The following is a 27,430-nucleotide window of genomic DNA, read 5'->3' on the forward strand; positions in this document are numbered from 1 at the left end:
GGGGCACCTCGATGGGCAGTGTTTTTGCTCCCAGCGTGGCAGTAATCTACGTTTTTGATTTTGAAGAAAGATTCATTCTTCACGAACAGAACCCTTTCTCCAACTACTTGACCTTTTGGAAACGTTGCATTGATGATGTCCTGGCAATTTGGCAAGGACCGCTGGAAACTCTACAGGAATTCATTGCATGGATCAACACACGTGACCAGAACCTCAGGTTCACCAACAGCTATGACAAAGAAACTATGGTGTTTCTTGACATCACAATAACTAAAAACAACAATTGTCTTGAAACCTAAACATATCAAAACCAAACGGCCCAAAAAAAACTTTTGCACTTTGAAAGTTTTCACCCTCGACCCCTTAAGGAAAATCTCCCTTTCGGGCAATATTTGAAACTTCGACGCAACTGCAGCAATACCCTGACTATCGCAACCAAGCGGCTGAATTAACTGAGAAACTCACAGCGAGAGGGTATCCAATAAAGATCACCACGAAATGCCAAAAACGAGCTAGAAACCAACCAAGAGAAGCTCTATTAGAAGAAAAAGTGGGTAGCAATGACAAGACTATACCCTAACTTGTGTCACAACTTTCAATGACATATCCAACCAAATGAGCAGATGTGTGAATAAACATTGGTCTATATTGAACACTGGCAACTTGCATTGGGAGAAACCCTCATTCTCTTTTAAAAAATCACGCAGCCTGAAAGATATGTTGGTAAACACCAGACCCAAATTGGCCATTAACAACGATGAACAATCAATCACGAGAGCCTGGGGCCTCCCCACGGTCACTGGACATTTTCGCTGCGGAAATTGTAGTGTGTGTCATCTTACCGCTAAGAAAAATAAGAGAAATCCCTTTTCATGTATTTATGGAGACAGACTGCTGTCTTTTTGGGATTTATATCTCATTAGAATGGTGATGCATTAAATTGTATCTAAGGTTGTAACCGGATCAACAAATTTACAATTTCTACCAGATACATCAATTTCTAACACACTAAAACATAATTTCAACCGAAGAGAATGTTGGGACAAACAACGATATTTACAGATTTTTCAAAAGTTTATTATGTATTTTGATTACAAAACATTTAAAAATTCACATTTGTTAAAAAAACATTTTCATAAGCTTTTAAAAAAACAATACAATAATATTACAAAAAGACAGCAGTCTGTCTCCATAAATACATGAAAAGGGATTTCTCTTATTTTTCTTACTGCAACTAACCCCTTTTTTTCATATAAGGGTTTCTCCTTTAAGTTTTCTCATTGTCAACTTACCGATAACACTAAAACTTTAAACCTAGAAGAAGGTAAAATCTAGAAGCAACAATCGCATACCAACTGCAACAGTACCAATGTGGTTTATCTTATCACTTGCACTTGTGAGAAAACATACATAGGAATGACTACCAGAAAGGTCAAACAAAGGATCTGTGAACACCGCAGCACTATCCGCTGCAAGAAGAATGCAACCAGGCTAACAGACCATTTCTTGGAAGCGAACCATACCCCCAATGACATGAGATGGTCAGTAATTGAACATGTGAAATCTGGGCCAAATTTACAAAAAAGACTATTTGAACAGGAGCAACGATTGATCTATAGACTATCCACACATATCATCGGATTGAATGATAATATTCCCTGGGGCTCTGTCCTTCAAAGATGATCCATCTGTGCAGAACTCTATACTTTGCCACCTACAGTCCTCATTAGAGCACCTATAGTTTTCCTTTGAGCACTAGTAGTCTGATTCCTATTTTTTGTCCCCATTTGAATTAATTCTGTGGCATTTGTTCCACACCCCGCCATATTTACCTTCTTGTGCCTTTAATTTCATTCTCAATAGACAGGTCTACTGACCTGTTTATTCATTCTTTAATTTTTCTCCAGTCATTTAGCGACGCAGTTGCACTTGGGAATTTTGCTCTCTAGATACCTTATCCTAGCATTACCAGGGGTTACCTTTTTTCCCAAATACGGCGCTCGCGCGCCCACCCTCTCTATCTGTCCTCGTAATTCCAGGTCGGATAACCCATTGCACCGCTCTATTTTGGCACCGCTCGACCACCGTACTGTGTTTCCGAGCAGTTGCCTAGCTACGGCGCCATTCACGCACCCCACGTGACCCCGCCCAACCCGGAAGACGCCTCCTGATAATCCCCTCGCCGGCAATGCTGCCTTGCAACGGGGACAACGAAGAGGCGTGTAGGTATTCCGGATCATGGATTTCTATGAAACTGTAAGTTTTCAGACAAGCCAGACACTGCCACATTACCGCCATGCGGCAGCGGTGTCCACAGGCCTTTTTGAGCCTTTCTCTACCCCTCCATGGTATTTACGGCACTTTTCCATTGTTTTACCCTCAGACTAGGTTTCCTCTTGAACAAGCCTCCCTCTGCCCCCGGAGAAATTGAGACCCTTGAATATAGTAAGATTTCCCCCTTGACAGCTGTCCCGAAACTTGAATACAACGATTTATATATGCATGCATGTTTATTTCTACTCACCAATGTTTGAGTGAGTTGAAGTAGTCACGCTACGAATCATTTTCTGTGTGCTAGTGACACATTTAATACTATTTCCCAGCCATCAATCACAAGTTTATTGATCTGTGTGAATGAGTGAGCAAGGATTGATGGTTACAATCTAGTACCACCCACTACCATGATATGGCCAGTATACGCACTTGATACCAGCTATTACCCACGCTAGTATCCACGTCCCTGGCACCCTATTGATTACCACTCAATTTACAAATGGGATTCGCATGAAGCATGCAGAAATATGAGAACCTACACTACGTTACAGGCATGTATACTATTTGTTTGTGATTGTTTCCTTTTCCTTCATCAGGTTTCTCTACTTTTTCTCACCCATTTGGGTTTGAGAAAGCCTGCTGCACAATTTTGCAGCAAGTTTCTAGGAATTTAGGTCTGGGTACACGTTAGTGTGTGTACACCAACCATTTTCCTTTTTTGGTCCTGACGAAAACCTGGGATTACCAATTACAGGTTGAAACATATAGACCCATTTTTTATAAACACACATAGATACTACTGGTCATTATCACCTATCAGTATCTACACTTTGTTTTTACCATTTTCCAGTAGCTTGTGAATAAAGTTTTTTCTATAAGTCATACCAGGACAATTTTTAACAATATTTTTTGCTTGCACTCCACACCCAAAAACCAGCTCCACTGTAGTCAGGTGTCGCAGCACACCCGGATGACACTAGGCCATCTGGGTGGACCCCGATGATGAAGCATGTCACCAACCAGGTTGGTGAGTGAGGGGTTTCTAAACAAAAGGAAAATCCCCCTTTGCTTCCTTCTTTGACATCCCATTAAGAACCCATCCAGGTCCTATTTTGGTGATACTCCTCTTTTGTATATACCATTGTTAAAACATTGTCATTATTTAACAACAATATTTGAGATTCTTAAAAAATGAGGCACTATTAAGCAGAGTGGTCCAAGAACAAGGATAAAACTTGATATCATATTTCAATGGGGTATACCACTGGAATATCACACTTGATATCAAGGAGCCAAAAATATGGTTGCCTTCATACAGTTGTGAAGGAACGGGCCCTGATGCAAGCAAGACAAATTGGCCCCATGCTGGGTTGGACTGTAAAAGGCAGCCATTATTGGGGCCACTGCTGGGCCACAGTGCAGCTGCCTTTGTGTATGGGTTCAAACATACCTGCCCACTCATAAATGAGATGTGTACATTCGGGAGGGCAACATCAAAAAAAGATAAAAGCACTCGTGAAAAAAACTACTTTTCCAAAAGCTATATTTTGTAAATAAAATATTTCTATCAACTGTACTGTTCTTACACGTTCACAAAAAACATAAGGGTTATAAAATCTGTCACGTCTTTCTTTTCAATCTACCTTTATATATTAATTAGTGAATCTGAGTGAAATTGAACTACCAGTAACGTTACATAGAATAATGATAATCGCTTACATGGCACACAGCACTAATTGAATTCTCCTAATTTTGTGTTCATATTACTCAGCTCAATGTCACTCATGGAATCTAGTTCAGGAGTATGAAAGATTGAAACCATGTTTTTGGGATTCAAACCTGACTCGAATTTTTTGTTGGGCTTTCAGAGCAAGAACAGCATAACACAATAAGGACCCTCCCACACACACACACACTTTAATGCTATGTTCATTACATCTAATGCACTATTTTAGCCTCCAAGTAAGCACTGCTGTGTGCAAATAGCACTAGTAGCTTCATGCTGAAGACTGCTGTAATGTGTTCACTTCACAGCCACAATCTGCAGTGACCTCATGCTATTATTTTTCCATTCTGTAGATTTAGATTGATACAATACTACTGCATCTGTGACGTAGTAAATACACATGATATCATGGAAAGGGGGCGTGGCTTGGACGCCGATAGGGATGGCGGCGTGAGCCTGCAGCTTGGTGCCCGATCCCGCAATTTCTCCTGATAAACCTCGCCTAAGCGCCGCTTGCGGTGCAGGCACTCTGCTCGGAACACTGGAGGTAGCTGAGGAGTATACTTTTGGAGAAGCAGGAGGCCGAATGGTGTAAGGAGAGCCGATTTCGGAGTTGGAGGTGTTGCGATCTGACTACAAGATGGCGGCAGCCCCGAGCCGAAGAGAATGAAAGGAGAGGTGCGAAGAGCCACGGCGGAAGAATAGCGGAGGAAAGTGACCGACAAGGTGAGCGGAGTGGGGTTCACGCCATGAAGAGACCAACAGATGAGGCTGCGACAAAGTGAACTCCCCGCCACCTCAAAGAACTACGATCGCTGATACGACATCTGCTACCTAAGATGGCGTCCGTATGAGGAAGACCTCATTTCCTGAACGCGGCCCGAGATGACTGCTGCCGCGGAGAGCCTGACAACGGAAGGCTGAAGAGGAGTTGTGAAGAAGCGCACTGCACAAGGGAGTCCGCGGATGAGGGAACGATCAGAACCCCAATCCGGACTCATAGATGGTCGGTAGCACCGGGCCGAGGCCCCGATAAAGCTTCACTCCCTGAGTAGGGCAACGGATCACGGGAGCGACCGCTAAGCTGTGTGAGGGGAAGTCATTGACGGGCTCAACCCGATGACCGCGGTGGCACGGGCCAACGCCTGACAACAAGATCAACGATCTGAAGCGGCACTTTGGCACGGCACGGTCGGACAGAAGGCGGTTGCATAGAGATCGGGCGGAGTAGAGGGGCTGCACACCGGGTCCATACAGAGCAACACTCCGGGCTACAACGAGCATTTACTTGCTGGCACTGGAACACATAACCGGCATTTCCACAATTACATAGCGACTACGACGCTACTACACTGGGACCTACTCGAATTTTATATCTGGGGGGCACAGAGAGCCCGCAGAAGGGGCGAAACCAGATTGGAAAAGAGAAGGCTCTTGGGCCACTGAGTCCCTGCTGGAGTACTATCTGGGGGTGATCGTTGCCACCCCGGAGGGAGACGCAACTGATTGTGAACGGCCATTTTGGACACAGATGTGAGGCCCTCAGATTGACTGCGCCTGCACCCGCTACTGATTCTCAACGGTGGATACTGCAGAGAGACTGCAGCTGAAGCGAAGAGCTGAAAGTTAGGAAGGAGATAAGGACTGACACAAGGGTGATTGCCCACTCGATGGTGGAAAGGAGGAGGAGGACGCAAACTGCGGACGATTTCACCCCTGGAAGTGGTAGCTGCGAAATTGAGAAGCAAATAAGATCAACGCGGGGGGAGAGAATATTGGGGGAACAATATAACTCTGCTGACTGACAAAAGGACCGAGAAACTCCTTGGAAGTGGAACCGAAACGGTGATCTTGGTGCTCAAGATGGCCGCCAGTGGTCGAGAACTGAAAGTAAAACAAGGGCAAGACCAGGCGAAAGGACCGGAGACAGACTGCAGGACCCAAACCGACCTGGAAGGTTCGGCGCAGGAGCAGAGACTGAACAAAAGGTTGGACGGGATACTGGAAGCAATAGCAGCGACCAAGGAGTCACTACATCAAGATATAGCGCAGATCGCCACAGGTCTAGGTCTCTTGAGGGCAGATCATGCTAAACTAGCTGATAGAGTAAAAGAAAATGAGCTGCTGCTTCAGGAACTCAAGCCGGCGGTGGTGACAGCGGAACATAACCTAACGGATATCCTTGATCGCTTGGCGACATTGGAAAATAGGGCAGAGGACTCCGAAAGTCGCAATAGGAGGAACAACGTACGGGTAGTAGGCCTGCCGGAAAAAGTTGAAGGGGATGACGCAGTAGCTTATATGGAGAACTGGTTTAAAACGGTTGTGGCCCCAGAGGGCCTATCCCCTTTCTTTTCCTTGAAACGAGTGCAGAGGGTCCCTGCCCGCCCGCCCTTGCTGGGCCGCCCCCCTGACCAGTGGTGGTCAAGGTACTGCATTTGGACAGAGACTTGCTGATACAGAGGGCGCGCTCGACGGGTCCTTTCCAGGTGGACAACAGTTCGGTCACAATCTTTCCCGACTACACGCAGGAGGTCCAAAAGCGTAGGGCCTCCTATCTGGCAGTGAAAAAAGAACTGAGAGATGAGGGCATACAGTATTCCTTGCTCTTCCCTGCTAAGTTGCGAGTGATCCTGGACGGATTGACCCATTTCTTTCAAACCCCCGACGAAGCATGGTCATGGCTCGAGTCGTATCGGGCTGGTACGGACCGAAGGGGTAGAGGAGAAAGAGAGAGACAGAAACCTATCCAGGTGCGAAAATCACAACGCATCCGCAAGCAGAACAAACTCAAGAGAGCGATGCGGGATGACCAAATGGCAGCGGACAAAAAAGGGGCTCTGGCGGCAACGGTGGTCATGACGGGCTCAAAACAGGAGAGGCAATCGGTGGGCTCAGAAGCTGAAGATGAAGGAGGAAAATCTGGGGGAGACCTTTCGGACGTTGACAGCTCTGGGGGGCCATCGGTCACCCCTCAAATGGCGGATGGGATCTTTAATGAGTGACAATTTCGAGCAAGGACCACGATAACTAGCTCTGCTGGGACTGTTGTACCTGGTGATCTGCAGAGTAGCAGGTACTGTGTCAGAACATCACATGGGATCTTGGGCTCGGGGTGAGGGCCCTGCCTGACCCCGGTTGGCCCTGAGTCACCCTCCTGTTGCCCTTAAGGCCTTCTGTAGTGACGACTACAGAGTAGAAGAATGCGTGTTATGTTACAAGTTTGGATGGGGGCTGATGTTGCGTTATTAGGTCCTGCTCTGGGGAGAGGGGTTGTGGGAGTTTTCAGGGGTGTTTTGAGTGGGGGGTTTTGCTGCAATGATGTGGGCGATCGAATGATACTGTTGAGGTGGTTGGGGAACGGCTGCAATGGGGACGTTACCTTACTTGAAATGTCTTACATGAAATGTCCGTGGACTTCAAACTATGTCAAGGCGCTATAAGGTGCACGCATATCTGGTGAGGCGTGGTATTCAAATAGCGCTGCTGCAAGAGACTCATTTAACCAAGCAGGAATGTACTGCACTGCAGAGGAGGTGGCATGGCCAGGTGTTTGGCACGTCCTACTCGGCGTTTGCCAGGGGAGTGTTGATCTGGGTGAGACCAGGGGTTCCTTTCCAGGCCATGAACCATCTGGTGGACCCTGAAGGTCAATTTGTAGCAGTGGAGGGAAGGCTGTATGACTGTGACGTGGTTTTATGCAGCATATACGCCCCCAATACAGATCAGGCCCGTTTTTTGGATAAATTAACTGGTTCGCTGGCACACTTTTTACCGGGTCCTATAATATTGGGAGGCGACTTCAATTCTATTACAGATGTACTGCTGGATAGATCACACCCACCACTGGCCAACTCCCCAGTACGCAGATTAGCTACACACAGGAAGGATTGGCAAGAGAGGTGGGGCCTTATTGATGTATGGCGGGAGCAACATCCTGATTTTAGGGACTATTCCTTCTTCTCCGCACTACATGCTTTACATGTAAGGATAGACTCCGTTTTGTGTAGTGAACCTCTGGCCGCCATGATAGCGCACACAGAATACTTGGCTAGAACCATTTCAGATCATAATCCCTTCTTGATAACTGTCCAGTGGCAGCAAGCGAGGTCAGCGGTTCCCACATGGAGGTTGCGGCCTGATACTTTGGAGGACCTGGTGTTCAGTGATACGGTCCACCAGGGTATTGTTCCCTATTTTGGTGAGAATGAGGGCACAGCCACCACTAGGTCGTTGGAATGGGATGCTATGAAGTGGTGGTGAGGGGCCTCTGCATTGGTAGATTTTCGAATGAGAGAACGACAGTCCTGGACGATTTGGGGAAAGCAGAATGTGTGCTGAGGGATCTAGAACAGCGCAGACCCGAGCGACCGGAACTACAGGCCTGGCTACAGGAAGCAAAGGAACTGGTTGCGACAGAAACAGAACGACTGCGGTGTTATGATTATAAGTTGTATATAACCAAGGTGCATGTAGAGACGGATAAGGTGGGTACATTGCTGGCTAAACTTTGTAATCCAGAACCTAGAGCTTGCCCGGTCATGAGCATAAAGACGGAGACGGGAGAGGTGGTCTACTCGCAGGCCGCAGCTTTGTCACGCTTCTTGACATATTATTCGACTTTATATGAAAGTCGGCTGGAGGTTGACACCCCTGACATTGAGAATTACCTGGCTAATGTTCAACTCCCGGTGCTAGATGAGGCTACTGCGAAGGACTTGGGTGGTGCCATCACAGTGTCGGAGAATAGAGTGGCCATCAAGCAGATGGCTAGGAACAAGACACCGGGGGTGGATGGCCTACCGATCGAATTTTATGCAAAATATATAGATGTTTTGGCACCCAGGCTGCTGGAGGTATACTCTGAGGCCATGGACCTGGGGCGCCTACCCCGATCGATGAGGGAAGCGCTGGTGGTCCCGCTGCTGAAACCCGGTAGGGAGGCCACCGACGTCACATCGTATAGGCCGCTGTCCATGCTGACGGTGGACTACAAGATTCTGAGTCGCATTTTGGCCACTAGACTGTTGCCGCACACGACCATGCTAATCCACACGGACCAAGCCGGGTTTATTCCTACTAGGAACACCTCAATAAACATCCGCCGTTTAATCCGACTAATGGACAGTAACTTGGAGACGGATCAAAAGCCAGCAGTGTTGTCGGTTGATCTCGAGAAAGCTTTCGATAGCCTAGAATGGGGGTACCTTGATAAAGTACTAGAGAAGTTTGGCCTAGGTGACGGATCTGGGCGCTGGACAAGAGTTCTCTACTCTTCTGCGACGGCTAGGGTACGACTGGGGCCTGTTATATCCTCCGACTACCCGGTGTGTAGGAGGACGAGGCAGGGATGCTCGCTATCTCCTCTGTTATTTGCATTAGCGATGGAGCCGCTGGTGGCACAGGCACGGACAGGGGCATTTTACAGTGGGATTGGAAATGGTGGGGAGTTTCATTACATATCACTGTACGCAGACGATCTGTTGCTGTACCTGGAAGACACTGGAGGGGCACTGGAAGGGGCAGTAGCGATGCTGTCGAGTTTTGGGAGACTGTCGGGCCTTAAGGTAAATTGGAACAAGACATGTGTTTTTCCGTTGCAGACGGATAAGCCTTATCCTCCTCTTACGGTAGATGTGGTCTGGGAAGGAACTTGCTTTACCTATTTAGGGGTCCGCATATATCACAATTCTATGAATCTGCTGGAAGGGAACATAGGACGCTGTATTAGGGCTCTGAGGGGGTGCATGACATTTTGGGCCTCCCTACCTTTATCGGTGCAGGGCCGAATGGCACTGCTGAAGATGGTGGCTTTGCCCAGGTTGCTCTATTACTTCTGCACCTTGCCGGTGTGGGTTCCTCAGCGGATCTTTAAAGAATTGAGAACGATGATTATTGACTTTCTTTGGGGGCATGGGAGACGTAGGGTAGCACTGAATACACTGATGAGACCCAAACTCGAAGGAGGGATGACGGTTCCCGATTTTGAATTATACTACCTAGCAGCACAATTACAGATATTAACCCAAAGCATTGCTAGAGAATTTAGAGGCCTGGACCAGGAAAGGGGGACAGGCATCCAAAGACACATCCTATCATATATAATTATGCAACAGAAATTAGAGTTGAGTGGCCTGACCATGGAAGAGAAAACCCTGCGGATGTGCTGGCATAGGAGCTTGAAAAGAGCGAAGGCGGCGCGCCCATATGTGCCGGAGATTCCTCTGGGTATGCTGACAGCACTGCCACATGGAGGTGATTGGTCTCCTCTATTGGAATAGGAAGATCTGGGCCTACAGATGGTGGGAGACGTGTATGTTGATGGGATGTTGGTCCCCTTCAGAGTACTACAAGACCAATTTGGCCTCCCAGATGGGAGCTATCTATTACATGCGGCGGTGGTCGCGGCAATGCAGAAACACTGGAGAGAGGGGTTGGCAGAACCCAGCACGACCATGGCCTGTCAATATGTAGTGATGGCTGCGGGAACGATTAAGGCGGTTACATGCCTCCACTCTAGAATGCTGCATGAGGGGCTAGAACCGCTTACGGCTCTGAAAGAGACGTGGGAGGAGAGTATAGGCAAACCCATACCGGACACGGTCTGGGGACATATTTTGAAGAGGACATAGAAGGGATGCAGAAATGCCCGCTTTCAACAAGTGCATTTCTTTGTACTACATAGGGCCTATCTGACCCCGGGAAAGATAAGAAGGTACTTCCAGGAACAAGACGCAGCGTGCCCGAGATGTTTGGTGCCTGAGGTGGAGCTTGACCTTTTGCTATGGGGTTGCCCGAAATTGGGGGCGTATTGGCCGGAGGTGGGGGAGCTTCTTAATGCAGTCACTGATCGTGAAGTGGAGTATGACATGGCAACATGTCTACTGCTTTGGTTCCCTCACACGGCCAAGACGAAAATCACGAGTAAGTTCATTGACCTAGGACTCATATTAGCCCAGAGAGAGATCACCTGGCACTGGAAATCCAAGGAGGGCCCGTCAGTTAAGAGATGGATGGATGAATGAGCTGCTGAAATGGTCCAGATGTGAGGGTGTGGTTAGGCTTCGGCAGGCCGCTAGGACTGCAAATGTGAAGGGCTTGGAGATGGCGAGGGCTTGGGAGGCAATAGTACAGGCCTTGAAGGACTACCTGACAGAGAATGAAGATTAAGGGATTTCCGGAGAAGGGGGTTCCATGGGACATGTAAGAGCGAATGCATAGACTCCTCAGGTGGCGAAGTCTTGAGTCAGACCCTATAGTTACAGCCCACATCAGCAGCAGTTGGGGGAGGGAGGGATAGAGGGTGGATTATTAGGATCCGATATAGCAATAGGAGAGATGCTCGCAAAGGGGACTCGTGGTTATAGGCGAAGGAAAGGACATTCGGGCCATGACGATTAGGTACACACATAGATTGGTTCGCGATAGAACCCGGAGAGTACTACCACATGGGGATTCTGAAGTGTGACTGGAAGGTGCGGGATCTGATAAGACTGACATCATTCGCCGTGGGTGGATGGCTATATCGGCTGAGAGTATGAGGAAGGGGTTTGGGTGATACTAAATTGTGTTGTTGACCGGATATCTCTATGAGGTGGCCTCCTTGACATCTTCAATGGATCGATCAGGTACGCCGCACAGCCTCCAGGATGTGGGCTGAATGGCTGTGTGCAATTTCATGACAAGAATGTGCTTTAAGATGATCAGGAGTGAGAAGGTTGACATATTTCAATGCTTTGTTTATGAATCTGCAATAAAAACATATTTTAAAAAAAAAGAAAAAAAAAATTATATCATGGAAAAAACTGATTTTTTTTGCCAGACTAGGGCTAGTAGAATTATGTTCCATATTACGCGGAAAAATATCCAGTAACAATGGTATCAGAGGGCACTGCCAATACATTTACCTACAGTGGAAATCTCGGTGCAATGCAGAGCTTTGATGTTAATACACGTGTATGTTACTACTTTACGATTTTGCTCCATTGTCAAAATATGCAAAAATTGGTGTGGTTGTCTGGGCCGACTGCAATGAGTTATCCCACCATAGCAGAAGTGACATTTACTGACCCTTTTTACTTTCTGCCTATGCTGCAGAAACTACTATAAGCTTTACATCCTCCCTCTCCAACCACTGCAAGGGTAACATGCCAGACCACAGTCCCACACCAATCTTCAGAGCCCCTCAACCTGCTCCCTGAGCCTATCAGATGTCTTCTACTAAGTTCTTAGAGTCCATCACACATCTCCAGTCAATTGCATCCACATCCAGACACCATGGGAGTTCACCTGCTAGTCCACAAACTAAATTGGATACATTTGAGGCCGTCAGTCCCTAAATGGTGGCCCACAATGCCTCTCTGACACTCTCCACTGCACATAACCACAATATAGGCTGTCAATAGTTTCTCACTTGTGTTCAGAAGCCTTAAGGCTGTTTTTTTCGGCTGTGAGTGCTCTCCTTTTGACCTCAAATCATCACTGTCAGATGTTATCCCACTCGGTTTGACCAAAAACCTGCTCTCAGAGACCACGAATACCATCATGCCCTTTTCACTAACCACCAGTCTCTCACAGATTCAGTGCATGCTTAGATATTGACTGCACAAGTGCAATACCTTTGACCTTACCCTCACAGCAATTTTGCTGGTCCCAAAATCTACTACATTGACATTGAGCCAGAAATCCGATCCCACTGAAAGCCATCAGCAAGCCTCGTCTGAGTTTTAGGAGACTCCCAACTTAATTCTGCTATTTCCGAGTCACCCTCTGTTAGCAATATGGAGGCACTCTGTCATTAATTTAAAGGCATGCTCCAGCTCTCTAGCCCATCATTCATCCTTAAGGTAAATTGTCCCTCCCCCAGGCAAAAGACACCCACAAAACCCATCTGCTAGCATTCACCCACCATCTGAGTCTGAATCTCAAGATACCTTAACCCCCATTCTGTTGTCAACTGTGTTTCTCCTGCAGCTGTACTGCCAGCAAAGAGAATGTCAACTACCTCTAACGGCCTAATTATGACTAAAGTGGTCCAATGAGCCGCCATAGCCATGGTGGTGGTGTGGGCACCACCGCAGTGACTCTCTGACCGCCCTATTGCAAGTTGGGCGGTTGGACTGGCATGGGACAGCTGCAACCATCAAGAATTAGAGATCCCTGGTGGTGTTGCAGTGGTCCTGAGGGCGCAATCTGCATAGTGGTGTAGCTGCAGCACCTCCAAGCATATTATGAGTTTCCTCCTCACCACAGCTGTCATGGCTGTGAGCCTGCGATGAAAACTGTGGCAGAGAGGAAACAAAGGGGTCCCTACAGGTTCCCATGTTGCCTCAGGGCCATGGTGTGCATGCATGTTGTGCCCCCATGTGCGCATGCTCCACAATTCCTGTATGACATGGACAAGCAGTGGCGGAAAGGGCTTTGTAAATTGTAAATTGATAAATGTAAATTGATACTTGTATAGCGCACTACTCACCCACAAGGGTCTCAAGGCGCTTGTACGAATACCGCTATGGAACCAATCCTGGCTTTCCCTGTGAGGCGTCCACTCCTGGGCACCCCCAAGGTGGAGGCCAGGCATCCTTAGCGTTGTGGGGGCCGTTGTGGAGATTAAGCAAGCTATTGCCCAGAGTTGCAGAGTGGGATTCCATGATTGGAATAGGCACCGAGGGGAGAATTATCAGGTCCGTGGAATTTTTGAGCCCAAGACCCGCCGAGGCGGGGAATTGAACCCTGGTCCCGGGCTAGACCTCTGCATCAGGGTCTGCCGCTTTAACCATTGAGCCACACTTCTCCTCTTTGGCATTCCCATAGCGGTGCCTTTTTAATAGTTATTGTTATGGGAATGCCAAAGGACTCCCGCCAAACCACGGAGATTTCTTGTAATCTGGCGGGCGGTCGGCGGTCGAGTTTGGTGTTCCTGGAGCACGTGCTGGCATAGCAGTCCACTCCAGGACCGCCAAACTCCTAATCAGGCCCTTAGTCTCTGCAGAGGGAGCTTCCTCTGAGGTCTAAATTGGGACTAAAATGTGCACTGTGGTTTATAATATCTCCAAATATGCACTGCTCTATGCCATAAGTAATAAGGACTTAATTCACATCTTTGGCCCATAAGATGACCTTCTGTGCACAAAAACATATTTTTTTAAATGTAAGCTCCTTGTCCCCATATATAGAAACTGGATTGATGCAGTTGTGCATAGGAAAATGCATTTGTGAAAACATAAATTCCACCAATATGGCAGAATTGCTGCATTTGGAGGTTAATAATTAGTGGTGGATTTGGAACTGTTTCTGGGTGAGACTTCCTGCAAAAGAATGATAAAAGCTAAAAACTAGTAAGCTTTTAGATATTCACATTAGCTCTTGCAGGCAGGTTTTACCATGGAAATGCATGCAAATGTATTCCTCTAAAAGGAAGAATAAAAAAGGCCCAATTGATAGAGCCATTTTCAGCCTAATTACGCCTTTCAGGAATCCATAAAAGGAATCTTGGCAGGTGGGATGGTGAAAAGGATTTTACTGTTGTGGATTTCTCTGCCATGAATTCTGAGAACTCTTCAATCGTAAATCACACGCAAAGGGTGGGAAGTGGGCGGAAACTGGTGTAGATAGCCTTTTAGGTTTTGAGCACCCACATATAGGTATGTCTGTGTCAATTCACAAACCGAAATCTGACACTTTCCCACCATGGAAATGGTCAGAAATGTTCTCCTCACACTCCAAGATTTGGTGGGGATGTATGAGAAGGGCTTTCTCCAGAGGGGAAATATTTTCTCTGTGAAGAAGAAAACAAGTGTTTGCAATGCAATCGGTCTAGCAATTGTGAAAGTTACAGCTTTTGGCATTGAAAATGACAATGTTTTTTACTTTTGTTTTTTTTTGTTTGCAATGGAGTTATGATTTTTGCATAGCGCTATTGCCATTCATATGACCTCGTAGAGATGAAGAACCAGAAAATGGGAAATAGGTTTTAAGGGAGGGTGGATAAGAGTGACATGCTGGCTGAAAAGAAAAAGTAACAACATCCTGGAAAAGGCAAATACACTCATAGGGAATGCAAGATTAAGTAAAGCATGTGAAATGTAAGCAGGAACAACATGGTCACATTAAAACTTTTACACGTAATACTCAGAAATCAATTAATGTTTTTGCCCGACAAGTTAATGACATGCCTACGGGGCCCTGAAGGGGCCCTTTTCAATGCTCATTGCTTATATCCTTACAAAGCGTAAGCAGTTTGGTTTAAAAAGACCACGGGCATATTATCAACAACTAGCGATAATTTTTGTCTCTAACTTGTTTAAAGACAAAAATTATCGCCGCACATCGGCGATTTTTATCGCAGATAAACCTTGCTATTAGCAAGGTTTATCGCAAATGCGATAAAAAACGGCCGCAATGCATGAATATCGCTGAAAAGTCAGCGATATTCATGCATTATCGAGCAAATGCTCTTAGCCATGTTATCCACCTCCCATTGGATAACATGGCTAAGAACTGCTCAGGGCAGGTGTTAGCTTTTGGAGATATTCGCGCTTAGCGCGAATATCTCCAAAAGTTGGTAATAGGAGATAGCGATGTTAGGGACTGTTTTCAGTCGCTAACATCTTGGCACGCCCACTTTGCATGTCATTAGTGATAAATATCACTGACATGCAAAGTGGGGGCCAAGATGGTCGCTATCTCCTTTTAGCTGTCACTAACTGGTGTTAGCGACAGCTTGGTAATAGGGAGATAATTTTATCTCCACTTTCTTGGCTTTTAAAGCCAAAAAAGTGGAGATAAACCCCCTTGATAATATGCCCCCACATTCCTGAACACAGAGCTGAGGTGCACATTTAAAAAAACTAAAAGAAGAAAAACAGCTGGTGAGGATGACATTAAACATTTTCCACTCTACCCATTAACCAGTTCAGGAATGGTGCATTTCCCCACGCAAGGAAATCAATGTTGTTCAGAGAAAAACGAGAAAACTAAAGAGGCGCTTAACTGGCAAACTCTCTAAAGTGGTGCTAATGTGTGTGGTTGTGAATATGACCAATCTGGCCACTTTGTGATTACTCTGTCTTGCTTTATTTAGTTGTTTTTTTGTATTTTGAAACTTTTTTTTCTCTCCGTCCCGAAGCATCACTTTAGAATAGAAATATTTCAGAAAAAGACGTTTTTTGCCACCAAAGTGTTTCTTTCTTTTTTGGATCCATTTCACAGGGGAACAAATAAAGGAAAGAAGAGGAAAGAGAGGGTAAGAGCTGTTTTTTGGAAGTCATGGTTTTCAGCAAGTGAAGAGTGAGACAGGGACAGAAAGAGAGGGAAGAAGAGGAAGAAGAAGAAAGAGAGAGGGGAGCAGGTGCCAGCGGCAGAGCAGGAGAAGTTAACGCTGTAGGGAGGTGGGCAGTGTGAGATGATTGTGGTGAGGGGTGGGGTTCATCATATTCAGAAGGGGGACCCTACACCGTGGTGAGGCAGATAAATCCATGTGATCGGGTTGTTTTATTGCAAGTAGATCAAAGACTAGCTGGGGAGCAAACCTAATGCCATCAGCTAAGCATAGAATTGCATTACTGTCCAAAACATGAAGTGCGGTGTCGGTGAAGTGGGCACCAGGCTGATACATTAGCTGAGGGAAAGCAAAAAATAAGAGTGTGCAGGAAGGAACATTCATAAAACAAAAAAGAGTAAGACCACACGTAACAAGGGCAGTAGGCAGGGAGGGCCCGAAACACCAAAAGGTGGGATCAGTACAGCATATCCAACAAACAAAAGCAGGCATTTAGGAAGGGCACTAACAGGAGCCAATAGAAAAGACAAAAGGTGCTTTAAGCACATATTCTGGATACAGCATGCCTCACAGGCAGGGCCGGACTGGGAACCAAAACCAGCCCCGGCAAAGTGCTCGGCCACCCCCAAACACCCCCCCCCCCTGTTTTCGGCCGATTTTGTTACAGGGCCGATTATGCTGCAAAAACGTCCCTGTAACATAAACGGCCCCCCTGGGGCCCAGACCCAGCCCCGAACCATGCGGCGCACCGGGGGATTATCCGGTGCCCGCATTGGCCAATTCAGCCCTGCTCGCAGGGCATGCGTTGCATAGGCTCAACCAAAAATAGAAAAAATGTGCTGTAGCACGTTCACTGCCTTTCACTCTGTGCAGAAATGTACACTATATAAAATTCCACATGTCGGTTAGATAGTCTAAAAAAGTCACATGACAGATACAATTCTATGCCTGGAGACCTTTTGACTGGCGAGGCTTTCCAGGCATAATATTACACCTGCTTTGCGAATAGCAAAGTACGTTCAAGTGGAGTCCTAGAACTCCACCTATTCTTTACACCTGTCTTTGTGAATCCGACTCAATTTGTTTTCAGGTTATGTGCATGGAGTAAACTATTAAATATGGGTTACGGGCGCTGAAGTTTGCACTGATGGAAAATTGTTTTCCCAGTGGAGTAAAAAAGAGTCACATTCACCAATATACATGTGTCGTACTAATGCATGCAGATTTTTCCACCCTGCGTATTTCCACTGCTCTGGGAAATCCACAAATATAACTAGATTTCCTGGAGTACTCATAGAATGTTCTCTGAATACTATGAAGTTGCATATCACCTCCAAAGATAGCAGTAACCCTACAGGAGCATATCGTCGACTTTCAAACTGGTGTATGGGTACTCCATACTTTTGTGTACAGTATATTAAAGTAGAAAGACATAGCTAACAAAATGTGTGTAAGAGCTATGCTCCACTTCACATCTAGGTCAAAAATAACAATAATAATTTTTTTTTCATTTGGTCATAAATACACAGTTTTATTCTTCCAAGCTTTGTAACTAACAGGTGTTGCTATAACCAAATGTAGTTCCTTATTCAGCAAAAGAGTACCCTTCCCTTCCCATCGGCTTAATGGTCCATCTTCAAGATTCAGGTAGACCTTTGATGTAGCAAAGGTGGAGTCTACTCTGTCTATGCTGTGGTTAGACCCCTTCGACTGCTCGATGGAGTAAGGACCGCCGGAGGCTGACCTGTATGTCTCCCCAAATAATTTAGATTGGCGGGCATAAATGTTTATTTTTAAGGCTTATCACTGCCAGGAAACCCCGCTGATATGGTGCATTAAAAGTGGCAAATGCCTCCCTAGCCATGGGAGATAATTCCCACAGCAAGGGGGCATTGCTTTATTTTAATTTTCAGAAACAAAATTCAGCTATGGGGTTTTTTTTTAGAGAATGAAAAACAAACTAACTTGTGTATGTCTCCGTTGTGTTTGACAGAGCAGGACGGCAAAGTCACAATGCATTGATAGTAACCACCTTGACAATGATTTCTGGCAATGCATTAAATGTCTGCCTGTCCAACAGACATTTAGAAATTAGGCAGTTGGAGCCTTTACCACCAGGATGTGTGCTGACTGGCAACAAATGAATTGGACCAGTGATTTTAAAGTGTATGAGTAATCATTAACATATAAACATACTTGCAGAGCAGAGCTATCGCCAGTAGGTAGTTATTTTTAGGACGTAGTTTCCATAGGAAAAGCGTTTTTTGTTTTGCCAATAACTTTGACGCCGATTTACAAACCTTCACGAAATTTTCAAACATTTTGCTGCAGTTGGTTCAGCTGGTGTGTTGAAAGTTTCGGGTTAATCCGTCGTGCAGGTGTTGAGAAAAAGGGGGTCCAAAAACACATTTCCTTTGTGCATTTTCGCCATAGGGATTTTGAACATGACTACAGCCTGAACCATTGAACGGAATGACACCAAATTTGGCAGAAAACTAGCTGTTGGTCGAGAAAGCGTGCTTTTTGTGATTCAGTGTAAATTCGTTCCATAGTTATAGAGATATTTAAGATTAAAAATATAGATATCTGTAGATGTGGATCCCTGCAGTGGATTTGCGGATCCACAATCCCCATGCTGAAATTTGATTGGCTGCCAATACTTCAACCAAGAAGTGTTGGCAGCCATTTGGGGATGAGCTTGAAGCTGAGTCCTACAGAAAATTAAAAAAATAAAGAAAAGGGGGCAGAGTAGGAATACCCTGACTCCGCCAGATATGGTGAAAGGGGTTCCACAGGGACCCTGCCGGGGGTTAAAAGAATTTTTAATACAATTTTGCACGAAACTCATGGGTAGACCTGCGGATCTGCAGCAACATTGAAAAAAAGACACAGTCTCCCATGTGTCATTTTCAGAAAGCCCCTGTTTGGCTTTTGAAAAGCCCCGGGGACCGTCACCTCCCAGGGTTACTCATTTTTAAATATGCTGGGGGTGCCCAAGTGCCACACCACACCCTGGGTTCAATACCTTCCTGGGGCGTATTTATTTATTAATGGTGGGCCTCTTAGACTCCTCCCCTCTGGGGACTGCCAACTCCTCAGGGCTTTTAAAATAAAGACTGTGGGGGCACATGTGGACCCCCCCCACAGTCCTGGGGGCCACCACCTCGCTGGGGCATAATTTTCAAATAGCGTGGTGGATGCGCAGATCCCCCAGCAGCTCAGAGGGACTGCAACCTCCCTGGGTCTTAAGACAAATTTAATGCGGGGGTTTGCGGGGCAGCCCTGCAACCCCAGAGACCACCATCTCCCCAGGGCAACTGCTAAAAAAGGAGGGAGCGCGCTTAAGCCATAGGCCCGGTACTTTGCTGTTTGCTATGGCCTGTTAGGAGCTTAGCCGCTGCTACCAAGCCTTAGCAAGCTGTGCTCTGCTTCTAGCAAGCGAGAACATATATAATGCTCTAGCTTGCATGAAGCGGAGCACAATTGCTTTTACACACAGGGGTGTGCATGGTAGCAGCTCCTATGTGCAAAAGCAATGCAGGCTCCCGCAGGAGGCAGGGTGCCAGCAGGGACTGCGTGGTCTTCAGGCTTCCCCTGCGGTCCCCATCTGCGGTGAGTGGGTGCCATGGGTGGGACCAGGGTACCCACATTTGAGGCTGGGCTCCCTGCAGTCAAAATCGGCCCATGAGAGGGGCGGCGCAGCCCCCTCCCCTTTAAAAAAAAAAAAGAGGGCAGGCATGGGGTATGGGGTCCTTGGGGATGTCATTTGAGATGTCATCAGGGATGTTGCTGGCCATGTCATGAGTGATTCCATATCCAATATCAGAAGCAGCGCATTGCGGGGGGTAAGGTATTATGAGCTCTGGTAACTATGACTGCTGAATTTCACTCGTTTTGTAAGAGTAAAATCTGAGCCTAAATATAACATCCCTTGTTTTTTTCAGTGGATTTCTAAGGAAGTGCTGGCAGCCATCTTAGGACTCAGTCCTGAGTCATTCGGAAAAAAGCAGAAACAAGGCATAGGGACAGGGCATGGATAACATGGCCTCCTAGGCCTTCTAATGGGATCCAAGATGGATCCCACCTGGGATAAACAACTTTTATTTCAATTTACTTGCAAATTAGGGGAGTATCTGTGAATCCATGGCATACGTTTGAAAAAAAAATTGTTTGTTTCTTTAAAATCCTCTGTGTTGGGGAAGTGCCCGGGGGGGGGGGGGGGTGACACATTTTTATGGGGGGAGGGGGCTCATGGCCCTCTTCCTTGATCATCTGAGAGGCCCTGGGGACACCAAGCCCCAGGGACAAGCTAAAAAACAAGAGAGAGGAGTGTGCAGTCCCCTCTCAGAGCCTGAAAAAGGCCATAGGGGGCCTCGTCCCCTGGGGGCTGAGAAATTAATGAAGGGAGCATGCAACCTCCCTCCCTGAGCCTAATTATGCCCTGGCAACCCATCCCCCAGTGCTGAATTGTAAATTAAAGGGGTGGGGGTCCATGCACCCCCCCCCCCATCTGAGCCTTAAAAAGGCCCCAGGGGCCCCATCACTCAAAGCCATGACACTCTTTAAAAAGGAGGGGCAGGTAACCCACTTCCCCAAGCCTTAAAAGGCCCCGGGACACCATCTCCTGGGGCTGAATTGTAAATTAGAGAGGAGGAGGGCTGCAAAGCCCCTCTATCTGAGTCTTTAAAGGCCCGGGCACCCCTCCCCTGGGGCTGGCTAAGTAACGGAGTTCCAGGGAGCCCACCGTAGAACACAGTAGTTTTCCTTCCCGCACTAGCGCAGGGAGGGAAACATGTTTGCACTTGCACTTGTCTGGCAGGAGCATTTTTTAATCTCTTGCCAAATGGGAGCAAACATGGGAGTCTACTCCCAACCAATGGCAGATTTAAAAATGCTCCTGCTGGCTTAGAGCTGACTTGTGTTGTGTTTCCCTGCCTGCACTACTGCTGGCAGGGAAACAAAACAGATATTGGTCCCGCCCAAATAAGATACGGCCACAGGGGATCCCCTCATGGCCCCCAATGAGGTGGTTTCTGGGTACCCTGCGTGGGCTCCATGGCACCTACATATATAAAGAGAGGCCCCGGGTGATGGGACCCATCCCCGCACCAGAATAGGCTTGGGCAGTGGGGCCACACAGCCTCATCTCATTGAATAAAATACGGCCACAGAGATGGGGTCCCCAGAGCCTATGAGAGCTCAGTGATCGAGGCTGCATGGCCCACCTCCCTTTTTAAATAAGATACGTCCCCAGGTGGTGGGGCCCGAGGGGCCTTTGAAGGGTTGGTGTTAAATTAAGGCCTGAGGTGTTGAGCCTCCGAGGGCCTAATGAGGCTTGATAAGGTGACCTACAGCCCCCCTTTTTTAGTTGAATTTGGGCCTGGGGAATGGGGTCCCTGTACCTAATGAGGCTCTGGGAGGGGGACCTGTGGCACGTCCCTTTTGTAATTTAATTTATTTCTTGGGGAAGGGGTCCCTTGGCAATGAGGCTTGGGAAGGGGACCACATAGCGCCCCATCCCTTTTAATGAAACTCAGCCCCGGAATGGAGTCCCCAGGGCCTATAAAGGCTTGGGGAGGGAGGCTGCAGGACCCCCTCCCCTTAATATATATGTTTTGTCCCTGTGAGGTGGGGTTCCTTGGAACCGAAGACCAACCGTACGCTGTTCCTACAAAAGGCTGTGCAGGTACTAGAGTTTGCAGCCTGCCCAGGGGGGCGGGGTGGAGGGGGGGGGGGGGTTGGCTGCCCTCAGGTGGGTTGGCTGAAGGCCGTGCGCTGCCTGCCTACGGTTGGCTGCCACCGCGTGGATTGGCCACAGGGCATGCCTGCAGGCCCAGCCCTGCAGCCAACCTCTCACCACATGCAGCCAAAGGCAGTGTGAGTTGGCGGTTTCTGAGTGGGTTTCCCACATGGCCTGTTCACAGGCCAGTCCCTGTAGCCCACCACTTGCTGATAAGGCTGAAGGCCATGAGCAGTGTGGGGTTGGATCTCTGTGGGGAGTTGGCTACATGCCAGGACCTTCGGCCAACCTCGCTGTGTGGAGTTGGCTTTACATATGGTAATACAATAATATTACTTAATGTAAAAAAAAAACTAGACATTTCTTGAAAAAAAACAAAGGTTAAGCAAATCAAAAAAACAAAGGTTAAAGTAATGTTCTAGTAAGGTGAAATGTTCAGTAACAATGTATTGTTTTAAACTCTAAAAACCACAAAAATTCACCAGTTACAGTTATTGTTATCTGAAGTAACTATTACTTGTGCCCTAAGATACCTATAACTATAGGTTGCGCCCATTCATGCATTTCTGATTTCCCCACATATTACATCACTCATTACATCTTCTCTGACATCATCGATAATATCACTGCAAAATTTGCAACAAAATTATTGATGAGAATTTTACTGAACATTTCACCTAACTATAACGTTACTTTAACCTTTGTTTTTTTCAGTTAATTTATACATATCCCAGGACATCCCAAGAAGCTCTACCACTTCAAGCAGCGAAAAACTAGCACATACGCTAGAGCTGTTGTGTAGTGATAATTAACTAGCCATGAAACCCACCATATTTTGGCCTCATCTCTGCCTTGTTGACCAGAAATATACTGGGCTGCAGAGACAGAGAATCCCCAGAATCTCCATGCACAGAGTACCTCCTTAGTAGAGTCCTGTCCTCCACAGTAGATTTCTGTCTCCTGACAAGATCACTCCTTAGATAGCCACTTCTCTGATGAGGTCCACGTTGGAGCGCCATTTGTAGAAAATAGAAACCTTCTCAGGGGTCCCACTGATACTTGGTCCTTTTAAACAAACAAAGAAGAAATTGGCACAGAAGCTGAAATATAAAAGTAACATCTGTATTAACCTCAAACGAGGGAAACTACGTCCCACAGAAGTCTTAGCAACTGAATGAAGCAGTCTAAAGAGTACAGAAAACTGGGGCCTTATATATGCTTAGGGTTACATAGTCAGCATAAGACCAAGGGGCAGTCCTGGCACATGTAAGCATGCAAAATGACTAATATGGGCATGCAAGATCTGCTTGCTCAACAAAGTGGGAGGAGAGTTACTTCTCCATACAGCAGCAAAAATAGCCTGACAGTTATACAAGAGAAGCAGGTGCATTCTACTAGCTAGGCCCTTCTGAGCACGTGCGAAGGTAGAATATGCTAAATATAGTTTGTTTCTAGGCAGATTACAAGAGCATTCAACACTGAGGGAGGACAGAGCACATGACGAGCATGTGGCAGCACATGGCAAACAAGGTGGATGCCAGAAATACAAAATGGCTTTCAGCTCATGCTAACAAATCCCTGCAATATTTAACACACTGGTTAATCGCCATTACAAGACGAAGCGCATATAAATACTGTTACTATAAACAAATGACGCCAGTGCATTACACAGTCAGAGCACATTAGAAGTCATTGCCATCTTGGATTGGTGCCAGTTTACAAAAGTCAATACAGTAAATTCAGTAAACGTTCACCTTGAGTCCAAACAGTTACTAGCATTCGATAACATTCCATTATTGTTCCATTAGACTTAGTATTCATGTTGCAATAGATTAATCACTGTTAAAGTTCAGGGCCACCATATCTTCAGTCCTGCTGCTCTCCCCAAACAAATTAATAAAACAGTTGACGATGTTGGATGTTAATAAAAGAAGTGGATATGGACCCTATTATGAAAACATGGTTGGATGACACAGTTAGTTATTACGTCCTAAGATCCAAAATAAATCATAATTATATATCTCATTTTGTTTGATAATACTGCAGTGATCCTCATCACTGTAATATACCAAACATCAAGGAGCCCTCGTGGGAACTGTGTGTTGATGTAATTATTAAATAAAGTCATATGAAACGTAATAGCGGAAAGGATGAGGACGTTGTTTGCACCAGTCGAACCCTTTGTTCGCCGCTTTCTTATGTTATGTTAATTAAATTTATACTGCGTGCAGATACTCAAAAGTGTCCCGGCGCATAACCGAGGGGGGACATAGCCTGGTATTAAGTGAAGAGATGTGTTTTCAGGTTCTTCTTGAAAGTCAGAGGGTCCTGAGTATTCCGCAGGCTGAGAGGAAGAGTATTCCAAGCCACTACCGCCTTCCAGGCAAAAGAGCTGCCTCCAAGCCTCTTACATTTGAAGCATGGAACCTGAGCGAAACGCTGAGACGTGGAGTTCAGATGTCGCATGGGGGCATAAAAAGAAAGCTGTTTGTAGGTAAGTTGGGCCATGACCATGAAGAGCACGGTGGGTCATAACTAGAACTTTGAATTTGACCTGAACGGCCACTGGAAGCCAGTGCAAAGAGCGTAAGTGAAGACTCACGCTCTTCCTGGAAGAAATCTCAAGAAGATGTCTGGCTGCTGCATTTTCGACCACCTAGAGCTTTTTTAACAGATGGCCTGGAATGCCCACCAAAAGAGCGCTGGTGTAGTCCAATCGAGCCAGAATGAGGGCGCAGATGACAGTTTCTTTTGCCACCCTGGGCAAGAGAGGAAGCAGTTTTCTTAAGGTTTTCAAAAGGCCAAAGCAGGTCCCCGCAAGTTTCCTGATATGAGTGAAGAAAGACCGGTTCTCCTCAAACCACACCCCCTGGGTCTTGGTGGGCTTGCCTGTAGAAGTGGGTAGGGGGAACTCAGGCGGCTAGAGAGTTTCCTTAAAATTGGGAGGAAATTTCCCAAATAGGAGGATATCTGACTTCTCTTTGTTACACTTCAGTTGTGCACCGACTAGCCATTTAAAAATGGAAGACAAACAGTGGTGAACAAAGTAGGGAGACAGAATCCCCATTCTTATCCCAATTGAAAAGAATCTGAGTGTCATCAGCGTAGGCCATAGCCCTAGCCCTAAGGCCCTCTGCTAGGTACATGAGTGGTGTAACATAAATGCTAAAGACAAGGGGCTAAGGGAGGACCCCTAATGAACACCAGTGGTCACAGGCTGGGGAGCGGAAGAATGAGGGCAAAAGCCAGATCTGCTGGACCCGTCCTTCAAGGAAGGACATGAGCCAACCCCGGGTAGTGCCCGACACCCCAATCTCTGGCAGATGTGAGAGGAGAACGTGCGGAAAAGTATCAAACGCCGCCAAGTCGAGCAAAATCAATGTAGCCCTCCCGCCGACGTCCAGACACTCCTGTATTGCCTCCGAGACCTCCACCAGGGCCGACTCGGTGCTGTGAGAGGCCCTAAACTCTGACTGGGCTGGGTGCAGCAAGCCCTCCCTCTCCACACACTCAGTGGGCTGTTTATTCACCACCTTCTCACACACTTTGGCCAGGCCAGGCAGGAAAGAGATGGGACGGTAATTCACTGGGATCAGTGGATCGAGGGACGGCTTACATTGTTTAAGGCAAGTACACATATGTAACGGAACATTGGGGGCCGTATTACACAAAGTGCTCTGCCGGCGCAATGGGCATTTAACCTGCTTTGCCCAAATCTGGGGCACATTGGTATTACAGACGGGGTCGCAGACACTTCTGCTGCCCCTTCTGTAATACTGATAGCACTGGCGCACATAAAGGGCCAAGTCTATCTTCAGGAGACATTCTCTTATTTGCATGGGGGTGTGGCCCAAGCAAATTAGGGAATCCCATTGCCTCTGCACCTTTATTCCAGGCGCGGATGCAGAGGCAAAGAAGCTCTCAGGAGGAGCACTGACAGTGAGCCACCAAAACGTTTCCACATTGTCAGTGCGCCCTCTGAGAGCAGCCTTGTCCTATGGACTCCCTAGACATCCCCTTGCAGTTAGGTGCAGTCACTGACTGCACCTGCCTGCAAGGGGATATTAATTCCCCTTTAAGGTGCATGCGTGTTGCCGCCTGCACTGTGAAAACACAGAGTGGCTTTAAAGTAGCAGCTCTGTTTTTAACATGAATGTGCTGCTCCAAGGGCAGTGCAAGATCACAACTGCCCTGAGGGCATTGCATTCATCATAATATGGAGCATTTGCTTTCATTGCGCTGGGCGCACCTTTTTAAAAGTTCGCCCAGCGCAATGAAGGAACATGCACCGCATGTATAATGCGGCCCTGGGTGAAATGTCAGGAGCAGGCCTACCCTCGGGAGGTGTGTGGACAAAATATCAGAAAAAATATCTTGTCAAGAATATAGACGGTCAAAATATAATTTTTAGTGTTATTATTAATATCTTTGTAAAGAATATTGATGCACAAATTATCATTGTATGTAATATTATTTGCAAGTGTTAATTAGTATGTAATTTACAGTAGTGTGTTTGATTGTATATGTGTATTATATCGTATATAGTTGTTTTTAGTTAGATCATTTCTTTAGTTATGATATTGTTGAAATTCGATTTTTTAGTTGCAGTAATGTATATAATTAATTGTTGAACACTGTTTTTTTTAGTAGTGGGATATTGTTTATTTAGGGGATAATCGTGGGGAGATTTTAAAAACATTTGTGTATTAAATAAAAATTTTAGGTAACAAATTTTCATGATAAAGCAAATTAATAATTTCAAATATTTTACTTTATGTTGTTATAATTATATTTTTAATATATTTTAATTTGATGTTAATTAACATATATATTAATAGTATTAAAAATTTGAAAAAAGTATAATATATAAAACATATTATTTAAATAAAGTAGAATATTTAGTAAATATTTATGTTAACATTTGCTTTATTAAATATTCAAAATTGCATGAAATGTTTTTTGTTTATAGATTGAAAATTACATTTGAATTAAAAATGGTTTTAATTATAAAATGTATTTTAAATATATATTTTTAATGTATGATTGTTAATTTTATATTATGATTTTATTTTCAGCTTATTCTATCAATATTATGTATATATTTTTAAAAATATATTAATTTTAAATGTCATTAAAGTATTCATTTTAAAATTTTAAATATGTATATAAAGGTTTGCAATTCAGATTAGTGTATTTTCAAACAACATTTAAGTTTATTTTATATTTTTTTAAATGGCATATTCTGTACACAAAACAGTGATGGTTATGCCACAGTATTCATGCACCCCAAGCCGTTCAACAATTAGGGAAACGTTGCATAGATCCACCACATATGTTTGAGTTTGGGGCTCTCATGGTACATACACCCTGCCACCTAGGGCGAAAAAGTATCGAAGTACAGGAAGAAGTC

The sequence above is a fragment of the Lissotriton vulgaris genome, chromosome 9 (assembly GCF_964263255.1).
Source record: "Lissotriton vulgaris chromosome 9, aLisVul1.2, whole genome shotgun sequence".
In the NCBI taxonomy this organism is placed as follows: domain Eukaryota; kingdom Metazoa; phylum Chordata; class Amphibia; order Caudata; family Salamandridae; genus Lissotriton; species Lissotriton vulgaris.